At 43.2% G+C, this 9,021-nt stretch overlaps 1 protein-coding gene across 1 annotated transcript in view; it reads left to right on the top strand.

Annotated features, from left to right (window-relative positions):
• Positions 1 to 937: 937 nt before the first annotated feature.
• Positions 938 to 9,021, top strand: part of LOC146349456 (collagenase 3-like) — a 28,977-nt gene continuing 20,893 nt past the window's right edge. The window contains exons 1-2 of the mRNA XM_084841629.1: positions 938 to 1,043; positions 8,890 to 8,993. The gene's annotated coding sequence lies outside the window, so the exon portion shown is untranslated. The remainder of the gene's footprint in view (positions 1,044 to 8,889; positions 8,994 to 9,021) is intronic.

Below are 9,021 nucleotides of genomic sequence, written 5' to 3'. Positions count from 1 at the left end.
CTGAGCAATTTTTTTTTCAAAAAAACCGTTCTCAACTTGCGCTGAAATGGTATCACAGGTGAGCCTCCTTGGAGCAGGCATTCCATAACTGGGATGCCATGACTGCGAAGGCCCAGTCCCCAGCCACCTAATTTTAGATGATAAGGGGATGTAGAGGCGAGCCTCTGATGATGAACACAGTATTTGGTCAGCCTCATGTAGCAGGAGGCGAGTTTTTCAATCAGGGCTGGGAAACCAATGGCCCAGATGCGGCCATACGACCTCCTGGTGCAGCCCAGGGTCCCCTCTTTAGCCCTGCCCCCAAGAAGCCTCCCATTGGTGCAAATGGGATGCTTTTTTCAAACCTCATTGCAATGTGTGGAAAATTAGTGGGGGCATAGCTGGGGAGGGAAGGCCTGGCCCTCCCCATACACTGTGCCCCCTCACAAATTGGCCCTCTGCGCAGTAATTAGGCTTCAAAAAGCCTCCCATTGGCTCCAATAGGAGGCTTCTTTAAAAACCTAATTTCTATGTGTGTGTAGGTGTGTGGGGCATCTCTCTGTGTGTGTGCATGTGTATGTATGTATGCATGCATGAATGTGTGAGAATGGGAGGAGTATTTGGATGGAAGAGTGAGAATGGGATAGCCTTTGCCCTGTTTACCATTGTCATGCAGCCCCCAGAAGCTTACCCAAGAGCCCTCGTAGTGAAAACGTTCCCTCTGCTGTTTTAGGTAAAACTTCAGCACATCTGAAACAGCATGGCTGACATCCACAAATCACACAGGGAACGTGTCGATCCTAGAATTTGTTACTCCCAAAGACTAGCAGCAATCACAGTGTGAAACCAGCAATGGTAGCTTGAAATGGAAACACCCTTACAACCTTCCTTGGTCTCTCTGTTGTGAAATGTTAAAGCATTATTTTCCAAGGTTGGCCCAAATTTCTTTGGAACGATTCCCTAATTCTGTTGCTGTTCTCTCTTACAGACAAAGACAGCAATTTCTCTGCTCCCTGGCAGAATCATGAGGGTAACACAATATTGGTAAAGTGTTTTACTGTGAGGTAATCTGCTTCGTAAGTGTGAAGAATTATTCTTCATTAGTCACTGTGATGATTATGATGATCAGACGAGGGGCAAAAAGGCAGTTGTTGTTGTTGTTGTTGTTGTTGTATCTCCCTGAGCTCTATAGCCTTTTAAACTTTATAAACTTTTATTATCCTTTTTGATTGTCCTTTGTTCTTTACTCTTATTTTTATAGTTTAATTGTTCCTCACTTGGAGCTAATTTTCACAGGCTGTTGTATTCAGGAAGTGGAGAAGCCTTGCCTTTTTAAGGATTTAAAGAGTTTGCCAAGGTTTTGTCTCTCTTATCTGCCTTGGCTATTTCAGCTGTGTGGGAGTCACTGGAATTTTTGTTACTGTTGTTGTTGTTGTTATTTATTATTTATTTATTTATTCATTGCATTTACACCCTGCCATTTTTCCTCTTGCAAGGAACCCAAGGCGGTTTACATTATCCTCCTCCTCTCCTTTCTATCCTCACAACAACAACCCCCTGAGGTAGGTTGGGCTGAGAGTCTGTGACGGGCCCAAAGTCACCCAGGGAGCTTCCATGGCCGAGTGGGGACTAGAACCCGGATCTCCTGGCTCCCAGTCCAGCACTCTCACCACTACACCACACTGGCTCTTGTTGTTCTTGTTGCTGCTGTTGCTGCAGTCTTCATTTGAAGCTTTGAAAGCTGCTTCACATATTTAAGCAACCAAATAGAACAGCCCATGGTTGGATGAGAGGAAGACAGTCAGGGATGCACAACTAGCATGATCCCAATATGACTGAGGCAGAGAGTTAAGCGACAGCCAAATAGCGCCTGAAACTGCTATTAGGTTGTGAATTCCAGATGTCTGGAGGCCCAGAGGCAGTTGATAGATTGGAACTAAATTATACAGGAGGGAAGTCGATTATTATTAATATTTTGGTGTTGGGCTTCTGTGTCCATTTGTGAATACTGCTGCGGAGGTTCCATTTGTTCTTACTTGCTCTTACCTGTGAGAGATCCCTCCTGGGGAGGAGGAGGCACAAGTAATCGTGGCCCTGACTGTGCATAACAAAAACGAATACAAAAGCCTCAAGGGCCAGTCTTCCAACCTCTAAGCAATCTCAAAGTATTTATTGATTTGATTTGTATCCTGCCTTTCTACCAAGAAAATGGAACTCAAGGCAGCCTGCAATCATGGGTAAATAAAACAATAGTGTTTGATTAAAACAATAATAAAACAAATACATTAAGGGCACAATCCTATGGCCACTAGACTGCATCTAGACAGCCATAGGATTTTTCTGTTTCTGGGAGCCAAGCTCAGAGCCAGCACTCCAAGCTCGGTTCCCAGAAATCTGACTCCCCACTCCCTCCCCCGCCGCCTTGTAGGCAGCATGGGTCATCCCCCAGCTCTGCGCTTGTAAGGGCAGCATGGAGTGGGTGAAAAGGGGGTGTTCCTGGGGGCAGGGAGGGGACCATGGAAGCACTGGTAGGATGCTTCCAATGTGCCGTCCAGCCTCCCTGCCCCCGCTCCAACGTGCCCTGGCTAAACAGTTGAAATTGGCTGTCTAGCCACAAATGCAGGGTGGCCGGAGTGCAGAGGAGAGGATCCCCTCCATGCTCTTCCCACCCTGCATTGGATAGTCGGCCACCTCCGAGTTTGGAGGCAGCTGACTATCCCCATAGGATTTCGCCCTGAAGCACAGTTAAAAATGCAACAATAACAGCTCCCAACCCAACAGACCTGCTTAAATGCCAAAGGCCTGCTTGAACAAAATCTTGCCTGCTGGCAGGACAGTAGAAAGGAAGCCAGCCTAGTCTCTCTTGGCAAGGAGTTCCATAGCCTGGGAGTGGCCACCAAGAAAGCTCTCTCTCACACATACCACCAAACATGTTTCTGAAGGTGATGGTGTTGAATGAAGGACCTCCCCTGAAGTCTTAAAGCCTGGGCAGGCTCATATGGGGGAAGATGGTCTTTCAGGGAGCCAGGTCCCAAGCTGTTTAGGGATTTATAGGTCATGACCAGCACTTTCAGTTGCGCCTAGAAACAGACTGGCAGCATGCTCCCTGAACTGGCCCCAGTCAACAGTCTGGACCAACTGAAGTTTCCGAACAGTTTTCACAGACAGCCCCACACAGAGCGTGTTACAGTAGTCCAAAGAGGATCTAAAGGCATGCGTGACCATGGCCAGATCAGACATCTCTAGGAATGGGCCCAGTTGGCACACTAACCTCAACTGCCAAATGCGCTCCTGGCCACTGCTAAAACCTGGACATCCAGGTTCAGGGCTGAATCCAAGAGTACGTCTAAACTATGAGCCTCAGTTTTCAGGGGGAGTGTAACCCCATCCAGCACAGGAGGCAATGGCTGAAATTAACCTAGTAGTATTTTCACTGCCTGACTACCAAATATCTCATTAAATGGGCAAATGTAATCTTAGAAGATTTGGATTGTTTACTGCCTTTTGATTGACTATTGGCATTGAGAAATATTCTATCTAATTCAAGAGATATGGCAGTGGCCCTCGACTGCTACATTCAGATAATCTCAGTAATGCAACCCCTTTTATGTCGGGAAGCTTACTCGAGGAAGCTGGGGCCAAGGAACTCTAATCCTTGGCTTGATATTGATTGTAGACAAATTAAAAAGGAAATTAAATTAAAAGGAAATTAATTAATTAATTAGTTAATTAATTGGCACAAAATTCTTAAGGCCTGCAATGTAGTTCCTTTACCTCATTACTATTTGGCCTAATGTAAATATTATAAAAAGCTTATTACAAGAAAGAACATGAGTACTTTGACACAATGGTCCTAGCTGGCTCTGTGCCTCTCACATAATGATAGGCTACATTTTGGTGCCTTATTTCATCTTCAAGGCACACTGGAGACCCATGCCTTGATACTGTTATCCCGATGTCTGAACGGGAGAGGCATTTCGGCTCTGTCTTTTAAGATGCAGCAGTTAGACTTTCACCATTGCCTTTGGATGATTTAGTTCTGCCACACTGGGCTCCAGTTATCTGTGAGAAGAGAGCACTTTTGTTAAGGAAGTTAAAAGGGGGCAATGGGATTAATGGAATTCCTCCCTATCTTGTGATCAATTGTGCTGATTGGTGGATCCCGGCCCCAGCTGCCTTAGGGCACAATCCTATGCATGTTTAGACAGAAAAAAGCCCTACAGCCCTGGCTGGGGCCTGCTGGAAGTTGCAGGGGTTATTTTCTGTCTAAACATGCACAGGATTGCCTTTATTCACACTTCTGCATATAACTGGAAAATTTCCTATTGAGTAGTTGATAGCAATTGTGGGGCCTATTTATAAGAAATATTCAAGATCTGACCCCAAGAACTATCATCCTGTAAGTCTTTGGACGTGGACAGTAAATTATGTGCGAGGCACCTCACACATAAGTTAGAAAGCTGGGTGGGCTCAGAAAAGCTTTTGCCAGAGGAGCATGCAGCTTCCCATCATTGTAGTTCAACAATTAACCACTGCTTCTTTCTGAATCACCTGGTAAGGAAATATAAATCCGCACCATATCATTCTCTCTATGCTGCCATTGTAGATTTCAGTTCCATATTTTGGTCCTGCCTTCGGCACAAACCATTTCTTTTGAATATGGCTGTCGATTAAGGATAATTCAGGGGTTAGTGTATGTGACAGAGTTACCACAGGGGGCAGTCTATCAGAAGCTACTACTATGAATAAGGGAGTGCAACTACTTTTATTTAATCATAGAGTTTCCTCTGTTTCTGATATACAGATTTTCCTTTCTGATTAATGTTGTTGTTGTTGTTCAGTCGTTCAGTTGTATCCGACTCTTCGTGACCCCATGGACCATAGCACGCCTGGCCTTCCTGTCCTGCGCTGTCTCTCAGATCGTGCTCAAGTCCATATTCACTGCATCAGTGATGCTATCTAGCCGTCTCATCCTCTGCCGTCCCCTTCTCCTTTTGCCTTCAGTCTTTCCCAGCATCAGGGTCTTTTCCAGAGAGTTTTCTCTTCGCATGAGGTGGCCAAAATATTTGAGCTTCAGCTTCAGTATCTGTTCTGATTAATAGATAGGAGTATTTCTATTCTATTATATGCGAAGGATGTTATTCTTCTGTCATGTACCCAGTTGGGGATGTGTAGACTTTTTAGAGCCTTAAGTTCATATTGCACTAGGGAATCTCTACAACTTTCCAGTTCTAAAACAAAAATACTGGTGTTCAGGAAGAGATGCAAGAGACACTGGTGGAAATTGGATAATCAGGTGCTGGAGTAAGTTGACTCATATAGCTATCTGGGTTTGATGGTTCAAAAATTCTGGATCCTGCTCTGCTTATTTGAAAGCCACTGCACTGGAGGCAAATGTAACTGCTTATTTCTCAGTTGGATCCAGTGGGATGTTAGTGACGCCCCCTGCTTGAGCTATATGAAATCATATTACTGTCCCAGTATGGGGCTTTTGTGTGGGTTCACTCAGATATCGTGGCCCTGGAATCGGAGCAGCATACATTTCTGTAGAGACCTGGGGCATTTCTAGACCAGCCTAAAATCCTGCATTTGAAACAGGGCTTTCTGCTTGCATTTTAAATGCAGGATCACAACAACTCCCTTTTTCACGTGCTTCCTTTCCCCCACCCCCTTCCCCCTCCTTCTCCCCATATCTGAGTCTTCCATTATTTTTCATTGATCTCACTCTTCTTCTTGCCACTTTTACTCTTTTCACAGAGGAAACTGAAGCGGAACACACCGGTGTAATTTGATAGCTCATTATCTGCGATCTGTTTAAAAACGGAACAAAGGGCATTTAGAGCAGGAGACGCCTTGAATGATCACGGCATCATGTAAAGAGCCCGCAAACTTCCGTGAAGGAGCAATCTCAATCGCAGGATAAAAGCTCAGTATGAAGGAGCCCCTGGGTGTGCCTAGATCCATCCCATGACAATAGTCCAAAGGGAGACAGCCTGTTGTTCAGTGGGTACTTTAGCTTGGAAGACAGCCATTCATTTTTGGCTTAAGCTGTGCTTTCAACAGTCCTCTCTACCGGCATTTCAAAAGAAAGTGAACCAAATCATAAGAACATAAGAAGAGCCATGCTGGATCAGACCAAGGGCCCATCTAGTCCAGCATTCTGTTCGCACAGTGGCCCACCAGCTGTTCACAGAAAACCCACAAGCAGGATGTGAGTGCAACAGCACCCTCCCACCCATGTTCCCCAGCAATTGGTGTACACTGGCATACCACCACGGATATTGGAGATAGCATACAGCCATCAGGACTAGGGGCCATTGATAGCTTTATCCCCCAGGAATTTGTTCAATCTCTTTTAAAGCCATCCAAATTGGTGGCCATCTTGTGGAAGTGGATTCCATAGTTTAACCATGTGCTTTATGAAGAAGTACTTCCTTTGATTTGTCTTTAATTTCCCACCTATCAGCTTCATGGGATGACCCCATTGGGTTCTAGTATTATGAGATGAGAAAAATGACTCCCCATCCACTTTCTCCACACCATGCATAATTTTGCACAGATCTCCCCTTACTCACCCTTTTTCTAAGCTAAACAGTCCTAGATATTGAAACTTTTCCTCATAGGGGAATTGTTCCAGCCCCCTGATCATTTTGGTTGCCCTTTTCTGCATTTTTTCCAACTCTGCAATATCTTGTTTTAGGTGTAGTGATCAGAACTGTACACAGTATTCTAAGTGTGGTATCCATCCATCCTCTACCTTTGGCATCCAGTTGGACAACGTCTAGCCATCCCATGTTGGTCAATATAGCATCCCTTAACCTCCATGAACCGCAGGGTATTTAAACTGCATTAAGAGCTATCTAAATCTACATGGGCAGATAAAAAAACAAATATGGGGGCAGTTTCCTGGGAAGGGCTGCAAAATCTTTATACAACATGCTGGAACTGCACTTGGCCACTAGTGTTTCAAAATTGGTGTATTGGTGTCTCACACAGACTCTCTTCCAAACAAATCTAAGTTTTATTTCAACAAAGCCTTTCCAATGAGCTCTCTCAGGCTGTGGCCTCTGTCTCCTCAAGCCAGAAGCTTGAGCTCAAATTTACATTTGAGAACTCATTACTTTAATCCTTTTTCTGCTGATATGTGATATCCGAGATAACTCCTCTTTGAACAAAATGTTATTATTGGCTGGGACAAATTACTTTGTGAGACACTGTTAAATTTGTTAAGCTAGTTCTAGGAAAGAGGAAGTTTTTTTATTTTGACAGATGATAACACAGGTTATTGAGTTATTTTAATTAATCTAATAATTTTTAGTATACAAATCAGATGCTGATGGTTTGTTAAATGATTTTTTAAAATCTTCTTCCCATTCTGCTTAGTTTGATTTCCTTGTATGTTGACATTCTGTACTGTTCTTGTTTTGTGTTTTTAGTTTGATGTACTGTGTGTGCAAAACCCTGGATGGCTATTGAGCAATAAACTGAACCTGTTGTTTTTGCTATTGAATTAATACTAACCACATATTAAGTAGGAACTGCCACATTGCAGAAGTTAGTAGCTTTTTGGCTCATTTGTTGTTTGTTCTTCACAGATGCATATATCCTCAGATAGACATTTTTGATGCCATCTTGGGCAGAGAAATTCTTTCATTCTTCCTGTTATTTTTGTCTAGGTTATTATTATTATTATTGATAAGTGTTTATGACTATACATGATGGTACAAATTGCATAATAATGCCAAATAAATCCTTTGCTGTTTAGATTTATTGCACATTATGGACTGTAGTATGATTAGGCTAAAGATAAACAGTAGTGGGTTTTTGGTTTGTTTGTTTCTTTGTCCCCCCAAATAATTGAAAGGTATGATAGGTGCATCAGATACACTCCATTTTGGTATTGCTTAAAAAACCCAAAACCGTTTACAATAACAGGACAAATGAAATGAAGGCTCGCACCGTGGGCAATGATGTCTTTGTCCATCATATTGCCTTTCACAGCTCTATCCTGTATGCCTGGGGTCTCCAATGTGGTACTTATGGACACTGATGACTCTGTGGAGACCTCTCTTGGTATCTGCCAGACTCCCTGTCCCCTGATTTTTATTTTATTTCTTAAGATTTTTAATTAAAACATTGGGAGGCTGGCATGCTGCAACACAAAGTGCTGCCTTCCAGTGCCATATTTATTTTGGTTCAAAAGAGTGGAATTGTCTTGCCTTCCCCAACCTGGCATTTCCAAGATGTTTTAGACTAGAATTCCCATCATTTTAACCATTGGCTAGCTGGGGCTGATGGGAATTGAAGTCACCTTCAGCTTTGGCTATTGGGTATATACAATAAATAAAAAAAATAAATCTGGCATACACCAGATCAGGGAAAACTGGAACAGAAAGAGGGCTGTTTGAATCTGAGTAGAAATAGAGGAACAGCTTTTTAGAATCCTTCAGGAAACTATGTTTACCATGCATTTGTGTGTGCAACTCATCATGATCCAAAGAGGGTGTGGGGAGCCTGAAATGCATTAAATAATTTGTTTAAAATCAAAATAGACTTTATATTTTTTATAAAATGCAAAGAAAATAAACCATACATATATGTAAATAAAATTATTTCTCTTGAGTGAGACTGGATCCTGCAGAAAGCAAGGCACCGCTTTAGCATCAGCAAGCGGCATTGAACAATGAATTTAATCTCTTTACCACAAGCATGGAGTTTTATGTTAAACAATGTGATAAGCAGTCCTGTGCCCTAGAGTGGGAAGGAGATTGCACAATTTTCTCACAGATAAGAGATGATGAGTCAAATATTCAGTCGCATGCCCTATAAGAAGCTATCCAGACCAGGAGCACTTGTGAAACCTCCAGCGATTCAGGAGTTGTGTGAACATGATTATCTTCATTTCCACAGCTTTCCTATTCTGGACACTCACGCTTGGCTTGGCTATACCACTTCCCAGACATGCAACGTTAGATCCCGGGGTTCGGTCAACTGATGACCTCCTCTTTGCAGAGGTATCTGCTCTCAACTACATTCCCTTTG

Source organism: Heloderma suspectum, chromosome 3, assembly GCF_057233095.1.
Source record: "Heloderma suspectum isolate Gila_16-S chromosome 3, 16-S_ref, whole genome shotgun sequence".
Taxonomy (NCBI): domain Eukaryota; kingdom Metazoa; phylum Chordata; class Lepidosauria; order Squamata; family Helodermatidae; genus Heloderma; species Heloderma suspectum.
Note: the sequence above shows the minus strand (reverse complement) of the source record. Positions and strands in the feature narration are given on the sequence as shown.